This window comes from Corapipo altera, unplaced genomic scaffold (genome assembly GCF_003945725.1).
Source record: "Corapipo altera isolate COAL_440 unplaced genomic scaffold, ASM394572v1 1, whole genome shotgun sequence".
Taxonomy (NCBI): Eukaryota; Metazoa; Chordata; class Aves; order Passeriformes; family Pipridae; genus Corapipo; species Corapipo altera.
The window spans coordinates 39,388,114-39,401,403 of record NW_020884873.1 but is presented as its reverse complement, the minus strand read 5'-3'; positions in this window follow the sequence as shown (position 1 = coordinate 39,401,403).

Genomic DNA, 13,290 nt, shown 5'->3' with positions numbered 1-13,290 from the left:
CCTCATAATTCAACTTAAAACAAATACTGCTAAAAAAGAGGTTAGTTTCCTCAACCAAATATATCCAGCATGTGTTAGATCACAACTATGGGGTTGCTGCTCTCTTTTGTCAACGACTGGTATGAGTTGGTCACTGGTATGAGGTGCTGTCCCTGTGGCACTCCCAGAAAGCAACATCACTGCCACACAGTTCCTGATGCATGGACACTTGGTCGTTCTACAAATGGTCCCTGCTGGCACCAGACACTGCAGCTGCTGCACACAGGCAGCAGATCCTCTCTTCCTCTACATTAGAGTTGTAGCCATTTCCTATTAGTAGTCATTCTGTCCCATCAGGCCTTTAATAAGTCAAAGCACACAGAAAAAGATAGTTCTCCTTCCTTCTGGAGATAATGAGGAAGAAGACTTAGATCATTATTACCAGTCAGGACACAATGCCTTTGCTCTCCTTCCTCACAATAGCTCATTGTAAAGAAGAAGCTCTTGCAGCCAGGCCTCAGAAAACAATACTCCATGGTCACAACAACTCAAAGTCACTAAAAGCACTAGAAAAGACAATTTTTCAGGTGCCCAAAATATTTTGAAATGTTTGGTTTCCAGTTGGGCTTATAATGGGACATGCCAACCCTGAAGGCATTGTGAAAGACTGTCAAGAGGCCCCTCTGCAGAAGGTCCCCATTGCAAAAACACTTCAGAGATGTGGAGTTCCCATAACAAGTAAAATTCATCTCACAGTATATACCTTGTTCTAGTAACCTTTGCTATGAAGATCATCCTTGATAGACCTGATACCAAGTGCCCAGCTGACAGATAGGGATGTTTGTGAAATAGGCAGACAGCTATTTTTAGCAGAGAGCTGGTGCCAAGCCTTCTCCTTTCTGTCTGGGACAGTTCTTCAAAAGCAGACTCCCATGCCAACCTTCTGTCCTACTGTACAATGAGACAACGAAGTTCCCAAGCCAGATCCAGTGTTGGGCTGAGGGGTGTTAGGCCAGGTTCTCAGATGTGTGTGGAAGGGATTGTGTTTCTTGAGCAAGCCAAAGGATCAGCATGGGTGCTGCTCTGCTAAGCCTACAAGACAGTTGTGTGACTTTGGCTGTAACCATGGAGTGACCTGGGGAAGGCAGGTTGCTATTCAAAATTTAGTTTTCTATTGTGTGAGAGGGTACCCTTCTGCTGGTGGTGGAAAAACCTAATTGGCCTTGATACGTGCCTGTGCAGCCATGCACAGAGATCTGCTGTCTGTGACTCTACGAAAGCATGCCTCATGGAGGGGGCACAGAATACGAGCTGGCAGGCTGAAATCACTGCAGAGCATGTGAGGTGATCTGATTGGTCATGTGAAAGTCCTGTTCATTGAGGAACATAGGTCCTCTGGACTTGAGCTGAGTCTTTCCCAGAGGCCTAAAGCATTATGGATGCAGCCAGAGGCATGTTAAGGGAAGACAATGAAGAATTCTGAACTTACACAAAGCAGAGCCAAAACCTGTTCAAAGTAGAAAAGAGAACTTTCTAATTAGGTGCTCAGAAGTATGTACTTTTTTACAATGACAGTTTCTAGACAGCTTTTCTTCCCTAGTTACCTAAAAAGAAATGAGAATAAAGAGCTTCTTCAGAAGGTAAGTCACCCTGTCAGACTATATTTGTAAAAACAAACACTCTGCATCTTATAAACCCCTTTCCACAACAGTAAACAGCAGATTAGAAAATGATTGAATACAGTTGATTTTCTAATCTGATGCAGACAGGCTCAAATAGATTTATAGATATAACACTGCAGCCTTCTGTTAGCTTGAATTAAACAATAACTGCTGCAGCTAGTCTATGTTTTAGTGTTAGCCTCCGGTCTACAGTCACTGCTGTGAAGGTCAACAAATCAGATCACATAAGGCTCAATGTTAGTGTCTTACATCTTTGAGCTTTTACTCAGGTGTATGTGTTAGAGCTGTGTATCATCTCTAAGCATCTGCCTCTACAGTCCCAATAAAACAAGATAGTGGCAAGTAGTCAGCCATGCACTCAGCTGCACCTACCCTTCCACATCACTGCAAAGAGACCTAAGATTTCATAGTTTTGTTCAGATAAGTCATCTAGCCTTATTCTCATCTTGCTTTAAAGGTCTAGAACAAAAGCTGTCGTGAATCCGGGTCTAGGTTTTCTTCCTTAGGGACAAAAGGCATGATGGCATTTCTGTAGGAGTTCTGACCCGAGTACCGTTTCAAGATGTTCCCTTTTTCTTTCCTAGAATAGATCAATTTTTTTCTATGTCATTGTTCCCCATTCTGAAGAACTCCTATTTTTTTTAGCTCTGTCTTGTAGAAGTTGTCTGACTTCTGACATCCTGTACCTCTAATGCTGTGTTGTAAAGTAGTATTTAATAATCACATGCCTAATTTTGAAACTTAATGCTGTTGTTACAAACAATTGCTAAATGGCTTATAGAACAGCCCTTGTGTTCATCTATTTCTCTGTTTATTTCTGGACAAGAGTGTACTTGCCTAAAATAGCTCTCTTCATGTTAATTCTTGAATTTATGCCACAGAACACAGAATTATAAAAGTGTTATAGAAAAAAAAAAAAGCAATAGTCTTGTCTCTCCAGCTTTAAAAACGTCAGTGTTACAGCATTTCTAAACCTTTGAGCAGAGCACAAATTTTTCTCAGAAAAACAGATGATCAGAGATATAAGAAAATCATTATTACATAGCTAAAATAACAGAAAACCATATATAGATGGTGCCAAGAGATTTATTTTGATGGTAGAAGGTTCCTCGCTAATCACAAGAACAAAAAGTAACTTCATAACATAAGTGGATGTTAGCAGAAAAAACAAAGTTTGATGTCAAAGGTAATGTATATACCATGTTTTTGAAGAGAAGTCTAGATGACAGATGAATCTATTGAGCTTGAAGTCACAGATTGAAACAGTAAGCCCCAAATTCATTTGTGTAATGATTACAGATACTCATATATCAAATAAGCAAATTACTATTGAATTGCTAAATAAAATGGTTATTCAGCATATTGAAATATGTGAGGGAACTCAGAAAAACTGTTTCTGTGATCCATGGTAGTGGAAAATAATGAATGCATGCATGTACATATAGAGAAAAAAACCTGGATGTATCCACAACCAGTTAGGAGTACTCCCTTTTACAGACCGTATTAGATTAAAAAGTCATGGAATCAGTCCCATAGATCCAGAGGTCTCCACAGCCTCTCCTAAGGCTGTCCAACATTGTCTCCAGCTGTGGGCATCAGAGCCCACTAGCTACACCTGTGAGGGCTGGTGCCAGTCAATAGACCATTTTGCTTGTCACCAGTTGGGACTTCCAGCACCAAGGAGCAACAAAACTGCAATGCTTTACCTTTTTAGGTTTGCTTCCTCTCTGTCTTTATTATTAAAGTCATAGAATCATGGAATATTCTGAGTTGGAAGGGACCCAAAAGGATCATCAAGTTCACCTCCTGGCGCTGCTCAGGACAACCCCAAGAATCCCACCATGTGCCTCAGAACATTGTCCAAACTCTTCTTGAACTCAAACAGGCTTGGTGTTGTGACCACTTCCCTGGGGAGCCTGTTCCAGTGCCCAACTACCCTCTGGGTGAGGAGCCCGTTCCTAATATCCAGCCTATTCCTTCATGTTATTCCCTCTGGTCCTATCGCTCTTCATGTTATTCCCTCTGGTCCTATCACCAGAGAGAAGAGATCCGTGACCACCCCTCTGTTTCCCCTCATGAGGAAGCTGCAGACTGCAATGAGGTCTCCCCTCAGTTTCCTCTTCTCTAGGCTGAATAAACCAAGTGATCTGCTTCTTGTAGGTCTTCCTCTCTAGACCATTCTTCATCTCTGTGGCCCTTCTTTCTACACTCTCTAATAGCTTTATATCCTTCTTAAATTGCAGAGTGAAAAACTCCACACAATATTCAAGGTGAGGCCGCACCAGCACAGAGTCAAGTGGGACAATCACCTCCCTCAACTGGTTGGCAGTGAAACAAAAAAAAATTTCAGTTGGTATTAGTCATTTTGAGTAAATCAGGGAAACCTCTTTGCACCACTCTTGGTGACTGAGGAATTATCACACAGTCTGTGCTCTGTCCAGTCACCTGATTCCAGGGCACATAGCTGGTAACTACGCTAATTTACTTCTGCAAGTTTTCAAAATACTCGAGGGAACTCCTGAGCTGGGGAAACTGCTGGAATTTTTTAGCAGGCAGCATCACAGCAAGCAGGTAAGCAAGTTCTGGCACCAGAGGAGATGAATGATTATCATTTAAATGTGAGCCCTGCCTGAGCACTTTGGAAGGAGCAAAGGTAGTTACAGAACGAAAGACTGACAATCTTAGGAACACAAATTGGAAAAGGGCTCACTTCCAGTGAGAGGAATGTGTGAACACCAGGGATCATACATCATTAACCACAGTTTTTCATGTATTTGAGTGACATACACCATAGACATGGAAGATACCCAAACGTCATGATAATTGCTGTATGTGATACTTGCTCTTCTGGCAAAGTGTAAATAGTGACAGAGTTATTTCCAGTATTCTTAGAAATTGTGTAACTTTCCTCCAGTTTGAAAATGAGATGCTCTTGCCAGAAAAGAATGGAAAAATAATGAATCTCGGGGCTTATGTGCAAAGAGAAGGGGGTTGGGGGAGATCAAGCACAAGAGAACATAGTAAAACATTCAGGTGTTGTACTGAGGAGCGCTACACAAGTATACCATGAATTGGAAATTATCAAAATACAGAAACACAAGCAAAAGCTGATCTGCTAGAGACAGAATAGTAAAACTAAACAGATCTGCTTGCTGTTTATCTATGAAATTCATTGCACCTCAATCTCAAAAGCATGTGGAAATTATTTCCAACAGTATGTCACCAGATAGCTTTTGGAAAATATCAGCATCTTTTAATTTTAAAATTCCTTTCTTTTGTTAAATCTGTGCAATCACACATCTTGTGATGCACAAATGCACTGGGTTTAATTAATTTGTTCCATAACAAACATTTCCAGCAATTTTTTTTCCAAGTAGTTTGAAGTATTTGATTCATCGGGGCAGATTTCTTGAATCCTTCTAAATTTCCAATTCATACCTGGAGGTCCACACAACTAGAACATTCTCAGGGGATCTTTTCTCCTCTTCCAGGTTTCCCAAAAGGCTAGTGATTAGCTGTTCCGGTGATCATCAATCACATCTTCTAGCACCATTTGGTGCTTGGACTGTGACCCTAGGATTTATTAACTACCTCAGTCCAGTTAAAATTGAGAGTACTCACACACAGAGAATTGCAGTACATGGTAACTGAGGTGATGGGCTGTACAAGGATTGCTTTTCCTCATATCCTGGGTGTTTTGCCTTTGTGAATTGTACACTTGCAGGGTAAGAAATTGTTTTATTCTATGGTATTTTGGACTACCATAAACAAACCATGAAGCGTGAAACCTTTCATTTAAAGTAATTATAGTTTTCTGGACCTTTAAAAATACACTATTATCCTGATATGGTGACCAATAGATGGAAATATGTTTGGTAATGCAGAAAAAAATAAAGTTGATTCTTCACTGTTTGCTTCAGAAAGCTCCAAGGACCATGAAGTGATGTCTCTCTGCTAGGAACCCAGTAGAGCCAGGCAATTTATCTAGAGATTTTCTCACTGCTCAAGAAATCCAAACACAAGCCATTAGGGCACTTGTGTGTTTGTAATTTAAAACTAATTTCATCCTCAGAAGGTCCAGCAGACTTAGAGAACAAGGTGTATCCTAAGCAAGCAGACTAGAAAAGCCCTTTGGGCATTTTTGTAGTTCAAGACTAAAGGATAACTTCAAAAGGATTTAATTGAAATAATTTTTCACCAAAGTTTCCCTCTCCTTCTGCTAAGTTTCCCAAGCAAAACCTTTCCTTTATTCTAAGCCTTTCTACATGTGATGAAAATTTATATTCATACATTGGGAAAAAGGCCTTACTTTTTCAATGACTTTGTTCTTTTTCTCTGTCATCATAAAAGACTTCAGCACATGCTTAGTTTTTGTGAGTGTGTGTGAAAATCATTAAGTCCATTCACATTATAGATACGTATAATAAATAAATGCATGACTATTGGGTAGATTGGAATAAAGTTTCACTAAAGCAAGAGTTATAGCTCTAATAGCTATTATTAGGCTTTTCCAGAATCCTGGCATTGTTTCCTAGCTCATTTCCATAATGGAAAACACTCCACTGAAGACAAACTCAACCTATGAGACACTTGGCTGAAGGATGAGACACGTTAAATCATAATGTCAAGCTTGATACTAAGCTCCTGTTTTTGAAAATGGAGTTGCTTAGTATTCGGCACTTTAGAAGTCCCTTGGACAAATTGCCTGATGTCTGTAGGCTTTTGATCTGTGTGGAGTAGTTTTTCAAGAACCTTGAACTATGAAGTAGGGTTGTAAGAAGTTTTTAATTGTCTCAGCCAATCTCTTCTAATGGAAAAATGTGAACTCTAATCATGCACACAAAAAGTGTTTGGTGTTTCCAGACAGTTTAATCTGCCATGTGTGAAGGACTGCTTTCCCTTATTTATATATCAGATAAAACACTGGTCCTGGTGAAATTAATGTCAATTTTCCATTGACTTTGTGGAATCACAGAATATGATGAGTAGGAAGGGACCCATAAGGATCATCAAGTCCAACTCCTGGCCCTGCACAGGACCATCCCCAAAAGTCACACCAAGTGCCCGAGTGCATTGTCCAATGAACTCTGTCAGGCTTGGTGCTGTGACCATTTCCATGGAGATCCTGTTCCAGTGCCCAACCCTCCTCTGGGTGAAGAACTTTTTTCTAACATCCAACCTAAACCGCCCCTAATACAACTTCAGGCCATTTCCTCAGGTTCTGTCACTGGTCACCACAGAGAAGAGACCAGTGCCTGCCCCTCCTCTTCCTCTCACAAGGAAGTTGTGACTGCAGTGAAATCTCCCCTCAGTCTCCTCCAGGCTGAATAAAGTGACCTCAGTCGCTCCTCATATGGCTTCCCCTCAAGGCCTTTCACCATATTCATTGCCCTCTTTTGGATGCTCTCCAATAGCTGAATATCTTATATTGCAGTGCCCAAAACTGCACACAATATTCAATGTGAGGCTGCACCAGTGCAGAGCAGAGTGGGACAATCCCCTCCCTCGGCTGGCTGGTGATGCCTTTCTTGATGCCCCCCAGGACACGGTTGGCCTTCCTGGCTGCCAGGGCACTGCTGACTCATATTCAATTTACCATTGACCAGGGCCCTCAGGTCCCTTTCTGTGACACTGCTTTCCAGTATCTCAATCCCTAGTCTGTATGTACACCCAGATTATCAAAAACAGATATAGTTGCTGTAATATACCAGAGATTTTACTAAATATAAATTTTGTATAATTTTTTCTCTCTGAAGTTTCTGAAAACTTCTAACTTTATATCTGGGCATGGAGAAAAGTACTGTCATCTGCATATGTTGGTATCTGTGAATGTTTCAAGAAGTTCATCTCTCTCTTATATCTGAAAACCTTTGTCAGAGAAATCCATCTGTTTGATTAAACTTGACAGAAAACCAAGCTGATAGTACTATCTTCCTGTGATTAGAATTGTCCAGGATGTCTGTTTAACTCCTTTTTCAGCCTTTGCTACTTAGCAGCTAAGAAATGGAGTATTCCAAAATAAAATGGTGCTGTACTTTCTCTTTTTGAAGGCATTTCACTTTCCACGGAATTATTAAATACTCACAGGCACAAGAGAGAATGCTCTAATCATTAGTCAAAATATAACCTAGACAGTCAAGCTATTGGGGAGAAGGGAGGCCAGTTACAAATCTAACAACAAAGACACAAAAAACCCAATAAAGTATGTGCAGACATAGGGTTAAAACTCAAGTTTTCCCATACACAGGCAACTATATCAAGTACAGTTTCCTTTTTTGTATGAGATGTATTTTATGTGTGTAGTTTTATTTTCACCTCCGCGTGCTCCAAAGTTCCTCCTCTCCTCTCCCACGAGGGCACAATCCCCGCTGGCGGCTCCGGGTGCTCTAACTACCGGGGTATTACTCTGCTCTCCATTGCTGGCAAGATCCTGGCAAGAATACTTTTGAACAGATTAATACCTGCTATAGCAGAAGAACTTCTTCCTGAAAGCCAGTGTGGTTTCAGGGCCAACAGGAGTACCACAGACATGGTATTTGTTCTCAGGCAACTGCAAGAGAAGTGTAGGGAACAGAACAAAGGTCTCTATGTAACCTTTGTTGATCTCACCAAGGCTTTCGATACTGTGAGTAGAAAAAGTCTGTGGTAGATTTTGGAACGTTTAGGTTGTCCCCCCAAGTTCCTTAAAATGATCATCTCACTTCATGAGGATCAGCGCGGCCAAGTCAGATATGATGATGCACTTTCTGAGCCCCTTCTAATAACCAGTGGTGTGAAACAAGGTTGCATTCTTGCAACAACCAAAGGGCCACGCAGACCTTGACGAAGAAGATGGTATCTACATTGGATATCATACCGACGGAAGCCTATTCAACCTAAGGTGACTGAAGGCCCACACTAAGACCTTAAACCATCTTGTCCGGGAGCTGCTTTATGCTGATGACGCCGCCCTTGTTGCCCACACAGAAGCAGCTCTGCAGTGTTTAACATTCTGCTTTGCTGAGGCTGCTGAGCTCTTTGGGCTGGAAGTCAGCTTGAAGAAGACAAAAGTTTTCTATCAGCCTGCACCTCAGGAAGTCCCCCATCATCCCCACATCACCATTGGCCAATCAGAGCTCAAATCAGTCCAGCAGTTTAATTACCTAGGCAGCCTCATCTCCTCGGATGGTAAGATTGACGGGGAGATAGACAACAGGTTAGCAAAGGCATATAGTGCTTTTGGAAAACTGCATAAAAGAGTTTGGTGAAATAAACACTTGAAGAAAAGTACCAAGATCAGTGTTTACAGAGCCATAGTGCTGTCTACTCTCTTATATGGATCTGGATCATGAGTCATCTACCGCCACCACCTGCGACTCCTAGAACGCTTCCATCAACGCTGTCTCTGTACAATCCTAAACATCCATTGGTCAGATTATGTGACTAATACATCTGTTCTAGAACAGGCAGCAGTCACAAGTATTGAGGCCATGTTGCTGAGAACACAGTTGTGCTGGGCAGAGCACATCTCCAGGATGACGGACCACCGCCTCCCTAAGATCTTGCTTTATGGTGAACTTGCCACCAGCTGCCGCAAGAGAGGAGCCCCGAAGAGGAGATACAAGGACTCCCTGAAGTAACATCTCAGCCTTGGCCATATTGATCTTCATTGCTGGTCTACCCTGGCCTCCAGTTGGGAGGTCCAGAGACACACCATCTATAACGCTGCTGCTTCCTTTGAGAACGCACACAGGATCACCATTGAAAAAACAACGCAGAAAGAATCGTATCCTGCTGATACCATCCAAGGAATCTTTCTGCTGTGCCTTTTGCAGCTGATCTTGTCTATCTCGCATTGGCCTCTTTAGCCACCAGTGCGCCTGTAGCAAATGTGGGTAGAGCCCTTCCCAAATCTTCGTTTGCAAAGCCTAGCCATGATTATTTTCAATGTTTAACTATCCTGTGCAGAGTGGATTGAAAATTCTGCCTTCATCCTCAGATTCTTCTATATGTTTTTGAAAGGTTTGTGCCCTGAGAAGTTAAAGTCCATTGAGCAAAGAAAACAACTGAACCCAGGGCTCCTACTTCCTTTTTGCAGCACTCTAATGATCAAGCTAATGGAAGACGGGACAGGTGACAGCACCAACAGCTCCTCCTCTCCATCTGCTTCTCAAAGAACAGGATCGCTTCCTTTCATTTTGAGTTCAAGCATGTAATTCCTGGAGGAAGTTTCAGCCCTGTGAATCCCTGGCAGTGTTTGCCATCAGCTTTGAATATCTAAGTCCTAAATAGGCATGATTAAACTCACGGCATTTCCATATGTCTCCAACTGCTTAGCTTGCTAGCCTTCTAGGATTCCAGAAGAACTCTGATTTCTTGTAAGGGAAACCTAGGTGACAGCTTATAAATCAGGCATGGCAGTACCTAACTGTAGTCACAAATTGTCTTTCGAGAGAATAGTTCTGAAGCCTTAAGTATTTTTTTTCAATTCTTGACAGCACATCAGAACACTTCTGTGCAGTGTCTGTCCTGCATGATACTCTTGCTACCCTAGTTCTGAACATATCTTACATCAAAACACATCCTCTGCCTGGTAGTCTGTGAAAGCTGATTTTGTTACTGTATACCAAGCAGTGCAGCTTTTAACATTAGACATTATCACTTAAGCTTTTGATCTTGTCTTTGGGCTCTTTTCTGCTTAGAGATATTCACATTTTATGCTGCTATCGTAAATAAATACTAGCTTCTAAAAAGTATTAGACCAGCAGTAAGTGTGTTTATGTTACTTTCATGGTATCAGGAGATCCTCCAAAGGAAATACGAAATGCCCATAAATAAACTAGATTAAAATAATCTCAAAAGTTTTTCAGTTTTTGATTGGGGGGCCCCATAATCTATCAAATAAGATTAGTCTAAATTCTACTGACTTTGAATATATTCAGTGGGGTATACCTCACCATTTTACTTTGTGCAAAGTACTTTGTGCGCTACACTGTGCTCCGTTCACCATTGTAAGACATCAAAACAAGTGGAACAGTGGGATAACTCATGTTAAAATTACATGGGTGGCATTCAGCTGAGTAAATGCAGACTCTAACAATGTAGACACTTAGAGCTGAACGAGACACCCGCTGGTCCTGTTAGAGTCGATGGATAGAAACCGGCATTTCTAGGATGCAACTTGGCTTATTCTAATGTAGACATCTAAAATAGGTTAGATGAATCATACACTAAAACTGCCTATTTCTGGTTCCCTTTATGCTCAGTGGAGAGAGTGACTAGCTCACATGCAGGCATTCACATAGTAGACATCTAAAGTTAGGTGAGATGTACAACCCAAAATGTCTTTCCATAATCCTCAAAAGTGTCTGCTTTAGGAACAAAATGCCAAAGACTATCAAAAAACCTCAATAGGTAGAAGAAAGCAGTAGATGATACCTAAGTAAACTAAGGCTGGTATTAAAGGATCATGAAGACTAAACCACTATATTTGGAACTGCCAATCCATGGATATAGTTGCAGCAGGCAAAGTGAGGAGAAAGGCTACAAAAAGTAGAATGATGACTACTGGAAAGATGCAAGGAGGCAGAGAACTTAGAAAGCTAGTATTCCTTCAGCCACATAATTTCTGCTTATTGTAATGGCTGAGGGGTACGTTGTTTATGCCAACAACCCCACCTGTTTCTTTTTGCTTGATGCCACCATCCTACTGCCAGTATGGATGGCACTCATCCACAATAGTGGGTGCCATCACCAGCAGAAGTAGCTCCTAGTATAAACCTTTGAATGCACTTGTTTACTGTATGATTATATGCGTGCCACCATTTGGAAACTTCTGCTTTGTGCTATTGAATGTGTGTATTTGTTTATCTCAGTAATATAAAAATTATAGAGTTTAAATTCTCAGGGGAATCATAAGGGTGTAATCATACCAGCTGCAACACTTCAGCCTCATCATATATCAATATAGAGTTGTCTATCACACCCTCCCTGCAACAGTGAAATCTCTTAATTTACTTAGTTTCTGTGGTCTAACTTGCACCTAGTGGTTTGCCACAGCCCAATGTTTTGTGCTTTTAAACTAATGTTGGCTATCCAAATAATAACCAGATTTTGATCCTACATTTTAAGAAAGTTTCAACTCAAATCTTTCCCCTCAAGTGTCCTGCGGTTCTACAGTCCACCTTCTGAAGGTTTGGCTCACCATGTTCCCCATGGAATCCATCAAGGAGGCAAACAGATAGCTGTCTGAGAAGTCATCCTTCTCTCTGCATTTTATATCCATATTCTCTCAAAGTCAAGAGTAGATACATGATCTCCTTATGGAACATGGTATCTTACAAGGCAATATCCTAGTGTTTTAAGGCCCCCTTACATACTGATGCACAATTACTTAGTCTGTAGTGTTTTTATATTTAAATAAATCAGTTGGGAACATGGGAGTTGTATAGCAAAAATGAAAAGGTTAGCAAACAAACAAAAGAACATTCAAGTACTTACTTCCCCTCTTTATAAAGGATTTTATTCACATTCATTCCAATCTTCTTTGCATATTCAGGTCTCAAACATTAATATCCCGGCCTCAGATTAAGAGGAGCTTGAATATCTCCAGAGTCTGAAGTAGTAATGTCCGAGTTATTGTTTAACCCTTGGATATTTATATGCATGTGCTCTATCATTTATAGAATCTGTTATTCATCTAGAGTGTTGTTTTTCAGAAGGTCAGATTTAACTTGCCAGTCATAAAGGGGTTTCTGCAGAGTTGCAGGGTAAGGGCTTTTTGTTCATCTTAGGCATCATGTTTTGCACTGTTAAGTTATCACTATAGAGTTCACCTTGAGATCTGTTCCCTCAAATGTGTAATAGTTAACCATTATAAAAGTTGCTACCTTGCAATGCACAGAAGGCAATTCTTAAATGAGCTGATCCAAAGGCAAGTTCAACAGTGGCAGTTAATCGCATTTACTACATGTTAAAGGTATACTTGAATTAATTTTGAGTAATACTGAGCACAGCCCTCAGAGTTCTCAAAATTACATTAAAATGCTTTCTGATGTTGTGCATTAAATTAACTGCAAAATGTGAAAGGGAAGCACTGCAAGAGGTGTGTTCAGCGGAAAGGTTTATTTGAAATAAGCCCAGTTCCAGGCTGTTCTCCAAATGGTGTCACCCAGTGCTTCTCTTTGAGTGATTGCATCCAAGCGCCTGCCTTCCTGAACTTATGAACTGGAAATTTAACGAGTTCAACAGGACAATTGTCGAGTGTAAAATAATATCCTTGTCTCCAGTTTGGGAACTCGCTGAAACCATCTATTTAGAGGGGCACTGCCGGGCTAAAATAATGCGGCTATTTAAAACGCCGCCCTCGCCGGGGGGGCGGCTCTGGGGGTGCCCCGGGGAGCGCTCGGCTGTGCCCAGCCGGGGAAAGGCACAGGCGGAGCCCGGGGGCTGCAGGGCACCGGCGCTGCTGGGGAGGCTCAGGGCTGAGTTGGTCACCGTTCGGGCACCCCTGAGCGGCGGCACGACGATGACTCTACCCCCATTTTAACCTGGGTGGTGGAGAGAGGGAGGAAGGAACACCAGCCCAGCGCGGAGGCGCCTCCTCAGGTGCGAGGGACACGCGCCCCGCCCCGCCCCGGCCCCCGTGCCG